Source organism: Octopus bimaculoides, chromosome 28, assembly GCF_046866305.1.
Source record: "Octopus bimaculoides isolate indiv1 chromosome 28, ASM4686630v1, whole genome shotgun sequence".
NCBI classification, from domain to species: Eukaryota; Metazoa; Mollusca; class Cephalopoda; order Octopoda; family Octopodidae; genus Octopus; species Octopus bimaculoides.
In genome coordinates, this window is record NC_142955.1 from 24,529,557 (window position 1) to 24,544,556 (window position 15,000).

Here is a 15,000-nt window from a genome sequence, read left to right on the forward strand (position 1 = left end):
ATGGGTATGTAACACGGCATATTTCTTATAACGGTAGCGTAATAATATCTCTGTATGTACGTATGTATGCGTGTATGTATATACACATATAGACACATACTTATACATAAACATGTGTGTATGTATGTATATACAAATACATACACCCACATACAGATATAAGTGTATATATGTATGTACGTACGTATCTTTGTATGAAAATATATAAAGCTAGTTCGCGTGTGCATGAGTATATGTTAATGTAAAAATAAACATATGTGTGATCTTGTGAACGACACAGCTAAACTGACATATGCAAATATACATTTACATGTGTGTACATGTGAATTATATATATATACTTTATTTAAAAGCAGCAGAAATATAACAAAAAAACCGTTACTCTGAGTTTCACGTTCCCGTTCATCGGACAGTTTTGTTAGAAAACTGTCCGATGAACGGGAACGTGAAACTCAGAGTAACGGTTTTTTTGTTATATTTCTGCTGCTTTTAAATAAAGCATATTACTCTACCTCTGGTATTTGAGTACTCTTTTTTCCACCTTGTTGCACATTTCATGTGCTTACTCCGGTATATATATATATATATATATATATATATATATATATATATATATATATATATATATATATATATATATATATATATATATATATATATATATATATATATATATATATATATATATATATATATGTATATATATATATATATATATATATATATATATATATATATATATATATATATATATATATATATGTATATATATATATATATATATATATATATATATATATATATATGTATATATATATATAGAGTTATTAATATTTCTAAGTCACATACATACGACATACCTACATACACATACATTCATACATGCATTCATACATACAAACATACATACGTTTCGATGCTTAAGAACTAAAGTTCTTGTACACACAATACTTATATGTATACATAATTACCGATATGTTAACAGATTAGAAGAAATATACCTGATAATAGCTCCCATGTTTCTGGTACGTACCTGCATGCACGTACGTTATGTGTGTGTGTGCGTGTGTGTGTGTGTACAGGCATGTAGATATGTCTACTTGTATATAAAACACACATATATACAAATAAACATACGTACATATATACATATATGCATATATGCATATATGTATACATATATATATATACATATATACGTACATATATATACCTATATACATATATATATACATACATATATATCAAGTCATCCCATATGTTCTGTCCGAATTTTGAATAAAGAAAACAAGTGATCAAATGTTATATTTAATTGAAATTTAATCATCAATATACTTTCCCTGATTATCTATGACTTCCTTCCATCGATTTACAAGCTTTTTAATCCCATCAATGTAAAACTCTTTTCGTTTCAAAGCGAAGAACTCTGAAATGTCAGTTTCGACCTCCTCCTGGCTTGCGAAAGTTATGTCCCCCAAATGAGTCTATAAACTACGAAACAAATGGGAGTTTGAAAGAGGAATGTTGGGAGAATAAGGTGGATGAGGAATTTTTTCCCAGCCAAGCTCTTCGATCTTCTGTGATGTGATCTTTGCAGTGTGGGTTCATGCATTGTCCTGATGAAACGTCACTCCTTTTCGATTCATTAAAGCAGGTCTTTTTTTTCTTCAATGCTTGGTTCAAACGCTCTAATTGCTGACAGTAGACTTGAGCATTGATTGTTGCATTAGGTGGTAACAATTCAAAGTGAATTACTCCTTTGCAATCCCACCAGATAGAACCTTTTTCCCATGAAGTTCCCTTCTCGGTTGTGGTTGAGCTTTTTCCCTTTTACCAACCCACTGTTTACGACGTTAAACATTTCGATAGAAGATCCATTTTTCGTCACCAGTCAAAAGTCTATCCAAAAAGGGTGAAATGAGTTTGCGAGAATGGAGAGAAGAGCAGATGTCAACTCGGGATTTGCGGTTGCTTTCGGACAATTCATGAGGCACCAATTTTCCAAGTTTAGGAACCTTTCGAAGTTGTTGAAGATGACGATGAACAGTTGTATGGTTTGAACTAAGCTTTCTTGCCAATTCTTCAACTGATAATGCAGGATTTTCTTAAAGTAATGCCTCAAGGAGCTTATCATCAAACTCAACTGGACGTCCTGTTCGATCTTCATCTTCAAGGCTGAAATCTCCACTTCTGAATTTTGCAAACCATCTTCTGCAAGTTCTTGCATTCAGGCATTCTTTCCGATAAACTGAGTGTATGTTTCGAGTCTGTGTGCCTTAAAAGATCTTTGGATACTTCCATGTTAGAAATAATATTTAATTAGTTTAAATGTACACAAATGCATAAAAATAATTTTTAATTCCATTAGACATTCTAAAATAATATTAAATTTCATTCAATTTTAAAAAAGGTAAAATCGGACAGAACTTATAGGATGACCTGATATATAAATATATACATATACATGCATATATATACATATATACATATATACACATATATAGATATGCATACATATATATATACATATATATATATATATATACATACATATATATATATAGATACATACAAATATATACATGCATATATATATATATATATATATATATATATATATATATATGCGAGTAAAAATAAATACAAAAAGGGTTTTTTTTTTGTATGATTGTGTATAGAGGAATATATTATTTTGTTTAAAAGAGTTCCAACACTGTCTGTTTTTTATGTTTTATTTATGATCCTTTATATTGAACACTCAATATTTCATCTACATTCAATACTTTATTTCATGGTGCCATCCATTTTTATTTTATTTTATTTTATATTATATATTGTATATTATATTATATATTGTATATTCCATATTCTATACCCCACATTGGTTCTGCAGGCACACATACCAGTTCAAAGTCATGATAAGTTATATTCGCAGAATAAATATAAATTGATTCCAAATTTTGGCATAAGCCCAGCAATTTCGCAGGATGGGCCAAGTTCATTACATCAACTCCCAGTGTTCAATTGGTACTCATTTTATCGGTCCCGAAAGGAGAAAAAGCAATGTTAACTTTGGCGGAATTCGAACTCAGAACGCAAAGACAGACGAAATACCGCTAAGCATTTCATTCGGCGTGCTAACGTCTCTGCCAGCGCGCCACCTTAGAGCAATATAAATATACAAACGAAGACTGCAAAGGTTGGTCTATCTTAAATTCCATATTATTTTTGAATATTTGAAGAATTACATTCCGGAAATATCATGCATGTTCTGTACATGTACATACATATTAAGACTCGTTTATCCTTTTACTTGTTTCAGTCATGTGACTGACTGTGGCCATGCTGGAGCACCGCCTTTAGTCGAGCAAATCGAACCCGAGACTTATTCTTTGTAAGCCCAGTACTTATTCTATCGGTGTCTTTTGCCGAACCGCTAAGTTACGGAGACGTAAACACGCCAGCATCGGTTGTCAAGCGATGTTGCGGGGGGGGGGGGACAAACACAGACACACAAACATAAACACACACATACAAATATATGTATATATACATATATACGACGGGATTCTTTCAGTTTCCGTCTACCAAATCCGCGCACAAGGCTTAGGTCGGCCCGAGGCTATAATAGAAGACACTAGCCCAAGGTGCCACGCAGTGGGACTGAACCCAGAACAATGTGGTTCGTATATTCATAATAATAATATTATTATTACTAATATTCATAATGCATTTCCTATACTGTAATGAAATACGTATAACACGGAATTTATAATATACACATACGTATACATACATATATATGCACATAGTCATACAATATATACAGAAGCACATATACATAGATATATATAATAATAAAATAAATGCGCCCTTTTAAAGCCTAGCCAAGCTCATGGGCCCGGTTTCCCGGTTTCAATGGCGTATGTGTTCCCCAGCTGGATTGGACGCCAGTCCATCGCATCGTTACGCAGTCTTGCCCGCTGAGTGGACTGGAGCAACGTGAAATGAAGTGTTTTTCTCAAGAACACAACACATCGTCCGGTCCAGGAATCGAAACCAAAATCTTACGACCATGGTGCTGACACCCTAACCACTAAGCCACGCGCCTCCACATACATAGATATATATACAAGTGCATGAACGTACGGTTGTTGGCGAACTGGTCACCTATTTCTACCTTGTCTGTTTACATGTCTAATATTTACCTAACGATGGCGGATTTTTTTTTCCATGATGTAATCTGAGATTGAATCAATAAAGTGCTGCTGAAGGGACTGTTGCGAATTTTGAACCCCACTTGTGTTGTTCTTTTACAGACACATACACATATACACACATACATACAAATAACGTGTATATATATATATATATATATATATATATACATATACATACACGCACACATACAATATATATATACACACACACACATACTCCCATACCTACCTACATACGTACATACATACAGATACATATATACATATACATACATACATTCCACCAATAATGGTACATATATATATAGATAGATACATATATATAGATAGATATATACATACATAATGTATATATACATATATATACGCATACATATATATGTATATATAGGTATATATACATATATATATGTATATATACGTATATATACATATATATATGTATATATACGTATATATATATATATATAGACATATATATATGTGTATATATATAATGTATGTATATATACGTATATATATACATACATATATATATATATATATATATATATAATGTATGTATATATACGTATATATATACATACATATATATATACATACATATATATATATATATATATATATATATATATATATATATATATATATATATATATATATATATATATATATTTCGTATGCCTCTCCCAAGGTTTAATTGTATATATATATATATATATATATATATATATATATATATATATATATATATATATATATATATATATATATATATATATATATATATATATATATATATACATATATACACACACACACACATATATACTCCATCGTTTAACGTCCACGTTTCCATACTTGCATAGGTCAAACCGAACTTATGAAAGCAGTGATTTGAAATGTCAATGAGGGTTCCTGCACATCCATTTGTGCAGCTAAAACGCAGATGCATTCTTTCAAAGTCATCATCGGAAGGAATAATTCTAAGTACTTTTTTTTTCTACTATTCATCGTATATTCCACAAAGAATAATATTCGGTTGCAAAATATCTTAGTGATAACTTGCTAAGTGGTAGATTGATTCCATGTTATAAACAAAGTGGCACTCCGTCGGTTACGACGACGAGTGTTCCAGTTGATCCGATCAACGGAACAGCCTGCTCGTGAAATTAACGTGCAAGTGGCTGAGCACTCCACAGACACGTGTACCCTTAACGTAGTTCTCGGGGCGATTCAGCGTGACTCAAAGTGACTAAAACATTTCAGAATCACAAGGTGAAATAAAACTTCAGTTACGAATAATGTTTGAGAAAAACATATGTTCAGGGGGGTATCCGTGTCTTTACAAGTTTTCTGCAGGTCCCCTTCAGCAGAACAGCTTACATCAAGTTTAGAAATAGATTCTAACGCACATAACCACACACACAGAGATTTATATTCATAATGTACACTCGTATATATATATATATATATATATATATATATATATATATATATATATATATATATATATATACTCACACGTATACACACACTTACACACACACACACACACACACATATATATATATATATATATACAGATACACATATGCATACATATATATATGAATATATATACTTACATATATACGTATTAATACATATATATATTTGGACACAAACACATAAAAATGTATATATATGCACATATATATATTCACACATATATACGTATACAGACACACACAGACATATATATATATATATATATATATATATATATATACAAACTCAAATATCAACACACATTTCAAGGTGCACTCACACACACATATATATATATATATGAGAGAGAGAGAGAGAGAACTATATGTATATATATAATTGTGGGTAAACATAATTAAATATATATATATATATATATATATATATATATATTATATATATATATAGAGAGAGAGAGAGAGGGAGAGAGAGAGATATCATGTATGTATGCTTATAAATTTATAATGATATAATTGTGTGTGCGTGAGCGCGGGAATATGTGAGTTAAGTTTTACGTTGCCGGGAATATATCGATCGCTAAAGCAGGTGCTTCGTTCTCACATTGTCACCGATTCGCAATACAGATCCGAGTATGAATGTAAGTGTGTGTGTGTGTGTGTGTGTTTAAGGCGTCTTCCACTTCGACAGGAAGATTTTAAAACTGCCTGATTCCACACACACTCACAGACAACAAAGACACACACACATACAGGGATAGCGATACATAGAAACAAACGTATACCTTCGTAGTGAGCGTAAACGAAGATTACACTTCGTGAGTGCATAGAAAGATGCTTGAGGGTGATACGGATGGTGAGAAAGAAAGAAAAATTGAAGCGAAAGAGGGAGAGAGAGAGAGAGAGAGAAAGAGAGAGAGCGGAAGAGAGAAAGTGAGAGAGTTAATAGTGTGGGGGAAAGATATAATGAGAATAGGCATTTACCTACCTACCCACCTACCTACCGACTTGTCTGCCTGTCCGTATACACATTATACATATATATATATATATATATATATATATATATATATATATATATATATATATATATATATATATATATATCTGGATCGTTTGTAGAAATACATAAATCCGGAAGAGAAGCACACTCTAAGATTTAGAGCAGCAGATATTATAATGGGGTAGGCCGGTTTATGTGGTTACCCCACTATAATATAACATACATACATATATTTATATATATATATATATATATATATATATATATATATATATATATATATATATATATATATATATATATATATATATATATATATATATATAGGCAATATATGTGTATATTATATATTTATATATAATGTACATTATGTATGTGTGTATATATATATATACACACACACATACACACACTGTATATAATTGTCACTAAACTATGTGCTTTATTTCTAGCAATTACGTGTTCCAACACCTTAGTCATATTTTGATACAATTATAATTTTCCTTTTTGGTAAAACATTGCACACAACTCTATTAAACTATTGTATGCACAATATATATATATATATATATATATATATATATATATATATATATATATATATATATATAATATCAGGGTAAGAAAAAATTTTAGAAATTTTTACTACCAGTCGCCTAGCGTGTAGAAAAAATTAGTCAATAGACTTTATTTTTTATTCCTTTTGAAATTTATCCATAATATTGGTTTGGATTTTGGCTGCTCCTTCTAGCGTGCCAGGTATCCAATGATGGATACCTCTTATGTGGTTAAATGTACACTATATATATATATATATATATATATATATATATATATTTTTTTTTTTTTTCTCAAAACAATTTGAAAATCCTACACGACTAGGTGAAAAGCGCTTCATTTAATGTGACATTAATAAAAATCTGTAAATGTACAAACATCCAGGTTTCTGAGTACCTTAATTAAAAAAATTTTTCTATATAATTTCTGTACATCACCTCCAAACTTTCAAATATATATATATATATATATATATATATGTATATATTTATTTTAACGATGCGTACTGCCTTAATTCTTCGAAACGCCGGAGTTTTAATGGTGGCAGCTGATGAAGGGGATGTTTCTATGTGGCCTGCTTGTTTGTTGCACCTTGTTTACCATTTTGTCCTTGCTCTTTTGCCACGTCATGTACCCAGTTATGTATCTATATGTACATGTAGATTAACGTATATACATACATGTACATATATATGCATATACTCATATATCGTTTATATATATATATATCCAGACAGTCACAAGAAAGGGACAACAAAACATCCAGATGGACGATACAAAGAAAACAAGGACAGGTCATTCGGAGTTTTCTCTCTTCAGTCGAGATCCAGATTATCTTTGCAATTTCGGCTGGTTATTCTCAATATTGCTCCAATCTGGCCAGCTCCAAAGAAAAACTAAGCTAAGAGCATTAGAATCCTTGGAAGAAAGCAGCGAATGTATACAAAAACAAGGACGGACAAAAAAACGAACAATGTTACACACACACACAGATACATACATACATATATATATATATATATATATATATATATATATATATATATATATCTGTGTGTGTATCTATTTCATATGTGTGTATGTGTGTGTGTGCACTTAGACAGAAAGCGAGCGAGGAATGTGCGAAGGTATAGATAAAAAAGATGACGAGAGAGCGACAGAGGCAAAGAGAGATATGGAGGGGGGGGGGATAAAAAGAGCTGGAGTAAAACCGAGAGCGAGAGAGAGAGAGAGAGAGAGAGAGAGAGAGAGAAATCTTATGTTTAAAGCATACATTACAAGTACCTAAATATACGATATCAGATCTCATATCCAGAAGTCCGTGAATACTGTGCAATATCATGTAATATATTGTAGTTTGTATTGAGTAAACAGACCCTGGTTTCGAGGCCAGTTAATTTGCATAGAGTGAGTTAAAGACAGTTTCGTTCTTTACATTCTTCAACTGGATTGATAAACATTATTTACATTATTTACATATGACGGATATTTGTCCTGATCTTGTTTGTTGTTAACACAACGTTTCGGCTGATATACCCTCCAGCCTTCATCAGGTGTCTTGGGGGAAATTTCGAACCTGGGTTCTCATTCCTAAGGTATTTTTTGATGTTATTATTATTATTATTATTATTATTATTATTATTCAGTTCTGTATTTAAGAGATGAGAAATTATGTACATTGTTTACAATTGATGGATATTTGTCCTCATCTTGTTTGTTGTTAACACAACGTTTCGGCTGCTATACCCTCCAGCCTTCATCAGGTGTCTTGGGGAAATTTCGAACCTGGGTTCTCATTCCTAACGATGTTACTATTATTATTACTATTATTATTATTATATTATTATTATTATTATTAATCAGGTCGCTGCCGTGAATCGAACTCGGGATCTTGGGGTTAGTAGCCCGCGCTCTTAACCACTACGCCATATGTCCGTCAAATGTAAATAATGTAAATAATTCCTCATCTCTTAAATATAGAACTGTATGGATTGATAAAGATTAAACATGCTCTGCTTAAGAATTGTATTAATTTGTACCTTTATCTCTTAAATAAAATCATGTTCTTTACTTTTCCTCATTTAATTTTCATCTTATAAACATTATACTGCAGACATGTTGTTGTTGTTGTTGTTGGCACTCCGTCGCTTACGACGTCGAGGGTTCCAGTTGATCCGATCAACGGAAACAGCCTGCTCGTGAAATTAACGTGCAAGTGGCTGATCACTCCACAGACACGTGTACCCTTAACGTAGTTCTCGGGGATATTCAGCGTGGCACAGTGTGACAAGGCTGACCCTTTGAATTACAGGCACAACAGAAACAGGAAGTAAGAGTGAGAGAAAGTTGTGGTGGAAGAGTAGAGCAGGGTTCGCCACCATCCCCAGCCGGTGCCTCGTGGAGCTTTAGGTGTTTTCGCTCAATAAACACTCACAACGCCTGGTCTGGGAATCGAAACCGCGATCCTATGACCGCGAGTCAGCTGCCCTAACCACTGGGCCATTGCGCCTCCACATGATAGAGATTAAACATGCTCTTGTTTAGAACTGTATTAATCTGTACCTTTATCTCTTAAATAAAATCATGTTCTTTACTTTTCCTCATTTAATTTTCATCTTATAAACATTATACTGCAGACATGTACAGTATGATATATCTTAAGAATTTTAAGTGAATTAAGAAATATCAAACTGGTCCTGCTTCAGACGTTGTTAAATAAATCATGTTCTTTACTTATCTTCGTGTAATTTCCGTCCTTTAAAAATTGTACTGTATACAAGGTACAATATGATATATTTCAAGAATTTTAAATGGATTAAGGAATATCGGTTTCAAGTTTTGGCATACGACCAGAAAATTCGATCTCGAAAGAGTAATAAGCAAAGTCGACATCGGCAGAATTCGAACCCAGAACGTAAAACCAGACGGAATATCGCTAAGCATTTTTGCCCGGTGTGCTAACGATTCTGCCAGCTCACCGCGTTAACGAAATGAATAAATAATAATGCTTTCAAATTTTGCCACAAGGGCAGCAATTTCCGGGGAAGGGGATGAGTCGATTACATTGACTCCAGTGTTTAACTGGTACTTATTTTATCGACCTCGAAAGGATAAAAAGCAAAGTCGACCTTGGCAGAAAAAGTACCCCACAGTCACTCCTGCGCCTATACAGCCACTCTTCCGCCTAAACAGCCAATCCTGTGCTTATGCAGCCAGTCTTACGCCTATACAGCCACTCCTGCGCCTATACAGCCACTCCTGCGCCTATACAGCCACTCCTGTGCCTATGCAACCAATATATATATATATATATATATATATATATATATATATATATATATATATATATGTGTTTTTGTATCTGTGTTTGTCCCCGCACCATCGCTTGACAACCGATGCTGGTGTGTTTACGTCCCCGTAACAAAGCGGTTCGGCAAAAGACACCGATAGAATAACTACTACGCTTACAAGGAGTAAGTCTTGGGGTTGATTTGTTCGACTAAAAAAAAAAAAAGCCTATAAGTCGGTGCTCCAGCTTGGCCGTAGTCAAATGCTGAACAAGTAAAAGAATAAAAGGATAAAGGAATATATATGTATATGAGAGAGAGAGAGAGAGAGAGAGAGAGAGAGAGAGAGAGAGAGAGAGAGAGAGAGAGGTTAAATATATGGGTATAAAAGTTACGAGCCCTTTTAATCCCCACCAGAATTACTAGTCAGGTAAGGGATCCGATAAATCCCCTCCACACACAGACACACACACACTCCCACAGGTAAACGTCTTAAACGCCTGTCATGGCTGTTCGACGACGAAATTGTTTCGGTTTTCAGCTCGTGGTATCAGGATACTAAGAAGCAACCAAGTTCTCTGGAGAGTAAGAATACTGCCGGCCCCAAACCCCGAACGTTATTTATGCAGCAAAATAAATAAATAAGTGCAAAGAAGAGAAAAAGAAAAAGAAACAAAAATTGCAGCTATTGAAATCTACCTTTAATAATTTTTTCTATTCTAGGCACAAGGTCCGAAATTTTGGGGGAGGGGACCAGTCGATTAGATCGACTCCAGTACGCAACTGGTACTTAATTTACCGACTCCGAAAGGATGAAAAGCAAAGTCGACCTCGGCGGAATTTGAACTCAGAACGTGAAGACAGACGAAATACCGTTAAGAATTTCGCCCGGCGTACTGACGTTTCTGACAGCTCGCCGCCTTTGAAATCTACCTTTAATTCGTTTCTACTCTAGGTACAAGGCCCTAAATTTTGGGGGAGGGGACCAGTCGATTAGATCGACTCCAGTACGTAACTGGTACTTAATTTATCGACCTTGAAAGGATGAAAGGAAAAGTCGACCTCGGCGGAATTTGAACTCAGAACGTAAAGACAGACGAAATACCGCTAAGCATTTTGCTCAGCGTGCTAACGTTTCTGCGAGCTCACCGCCTTTGAAGCCTACCTTTAATTGTCCCAGTGAATGAGGAAAGCATCGATATCAGTGATTCACGTTCCGATGAGACATATTTCATTTCGGGGGTGGAAAAGAAATTTCGAAAGAGAGCGGGTTTATGGATGGGTTTAAGGAGGAATTTGGTTCATTTGATTTCAATCAAAATATGGAAATTCTTGAGACAAAAAAAATATATATCCAAAATTAGAGAATGAGTTAGATAAAATGCAGGCTACATATGCTTCATAACCAGCGGAACCTCGGAAATAGTGAATTATCCAAAAGAGGGGAAAACCACAAGCTACTCTTCAGGCCAAGGATATCTTGGCTACATGATGTTTATATTGTTGTTAGGAGATCGGTATTTAGGCAGTGTGTTACATGTATGTATGTATGTATGTATGTATGTATGTATGTATGTATGTATGTATGGAGAAAGAGTCGGGTTCTGACCTAAATCCAAAGCTCTTTCATTGGAATTTCAACAACATTAACAGGTTACGTATGTATGTATGTATGTATGTATGTATGTATATGTACAGTATTTGGAATCATTGTATGTACATATTTGTATGTTTTGCTTTATGTATGTATTCTCACGCATATAATTGTATGTCACGCATATAATTGTATACTTAAATGATAAACTTCTGCAAAGTTTTACAGATTTTTACAGTTCCAATGATGGCCTGGATCTGTCGTCTTCGAATAAGCTTTCTCTTTTCTGTTTTGGGAAGCCTAATTTCTCAAGATTGGTATTTAGGCAGTGTGTTACATGTATGTATGTTATCAATCAGTTTCATTTCTGTATTTCTTGTCCATAGAGAAAGAGCCGGACTCTAACATAGATTCAAGGCTCCTTCATTGGAACTTTTATCAACATCATCTAGGTATTTGTGCATATGTGTGTGTGTGCAGTATTTGGTGTTAGTGTATGCGCAGATTTGTATGTTTGTTTTATGGATGCGTTTTTATGTATATATTTTTATGTCTAGATGCATACATATGTATTTATGCGCTAAATTTTTGGAAAGCTTTACATATCTTTACAGTTCCATTGATGGCTTGAATCTGTAGTCTTCTAATCAGCCTTTTTCTTTCAGGTTTTGAGAACCCTAATGTATGTATGTATGTATGTATGTATGTATGTATGTATGCATGTATGCATGTATGCATATATGTATATGTGTGTGTGAATGCAAGTTTGTTCGTTCATCAATTTCGGCTATTTTCTAAAAAACTCATCCAGTCTCTGAAAACTTCCTCGTTCATTCTTTTAAAATAACGTAGCAGCCTTGAACTGTGAATAGAATTTTATAATTTCCATCCAAAGATTCCAACAATTCAGGAATAAATAAATAAATAAACAATTTTATTTTCAGTTGAGTGGAATTTTTGGACAATACAGACAAGAGAAACTGGAGCAGATTTGCTTCGCCCTTGTTTGTTGTTTTTAGATTTTAAACACTTCTCAAGGGAGTTTTCATGTACTGATTTCTCGAGTAATCTCTGTTGATCAAAGTTTCTCAACTCACTACATTACATTTTTGAGGACCCCACCATATTTGTATACAGTATGTAGAAATGTTCCCCTGAGGTGGTGTATTTTTTCACCCTCCACCCCGCCTCTGCAATGTTGTTGGTAAGAGACAGTTATAAGCATGATCATGATCTTCATCACCATCATCGTCGTCATCGTCATCATCGGCAACTGCGAGCTCTTGGAGAGTGGGTAGTTCTTCCGAGCTGGTCTGGAGATGCAATTAAGTCAGTAGGGTCTCCTATCCTTTATGACATAGCAGCAGCAGCAGCAGAAGCAGAAGAAGAAGAAGAAGAAGAAGAAGAAGAAGAGGAACAACAACAACAACAACAACAACAGCAGCAGCAGCAACGAGGCCTCAAAAATGATGAAAGACAAAGTTGACCTCGGGCAGGATTAGAACTCAGAGAACAGCGAACCGGAACATACCACCGCACGGCGTTCTTTCCAACGCTCTAACGACTTTGCCAAAGGACTACAACCTTCCTTCAAGTGTGTGGCCTTCTATCATCAGTTAGAAACCAATACTAATTTCGAATTTTGGCACAAGGCCAGCAACTTCGGAAAGTCAAGAGGACGTAGACACACCAACACCGGTTATCAAATGGTGGTGAACGACACACACACACACAGACACACACACACTCACACACATAGACATGACGGGTTTCTTTTCCGACTACCAAACATACTCACAGGGCTTTGCTCGGTCCTAGGCTGCAGTAGACGACACTTCCACTAAGGTGCCACGCAGTGGGACTGAACCCCAGTGTTCAACTCGTACTTATTTTATCGACCCCGAAACACTAGCGTAGCTACAGGGGGCGATTCGCTCCGGGTGGCACTTTTATGGGGGCGGCACCACTTTTTGGGTCTGCTGTAGACTATATGCATTTTCTGTGGGAGCTCTGGGGGTGGAAAACTGAAGAGCTGCCCCGGGTGCGAAATTTTTCCCAAGAGTTCCGAACCCCAGTAATGAACTCATTTGCATACAGCCAATCAGAACTCACCTTCACCTTGTTGTCAAGAAAGCCCAACATAACATTCTTGAATGTGTTAAAAACAACCTATCTCTTGGTAAAACACACTCTTCCAAGTAAACTCAAGACGAAGAACGGTGTTGTAAGTCGACCGACTGCCAAGTTATGCCTGATTTTAGAAGGAGACAAGTAATTAGATAGATTTGCATCTATACTTATAATCGGATTTTGTTAGGGGCCCGTATGGTAAAGATGTGGACGGGAAAAATGTGGGTAGGAGGTGATGTGCTAGCAACCCTCTCCCCTTAATGTTTTACAAAGTAAACATCACAAATAACTATGCAGAGGCAGCCATGGTTGAAACAAGAACAAGAACAACAAACATTCTTAAAAGAGAAAAAAAAAGCATGGTCATTCCTTACCCAAGCGATCTTATCTTGTCGCCCATCACTTGTTATGCGCTCATAAATTAGTTTGATAGTTGAGCTCTGATTAGCTGTATGCAAATAAAGTTATAACTGGTGTCCGGAACTCTCGTGGGAAAAAATTTCGCCCCCGGGGCGACACAGAACCTACTACGCTAGTTCTCCGAAACGATGAAAGGTAAAAATCGACCACGGCGGAATTGGAATCAGAACGCGAAGACGGACGAAATGCCGCTAAGCATTTTGTCCGGCGTGTTAACGATTTTGCCAGCTCGTTGCCTTAGAAACCAAAGTTAGTCTTTAATCTTTTTACTTGTTTGAGTCATTGGATTGCGTCCATGCTG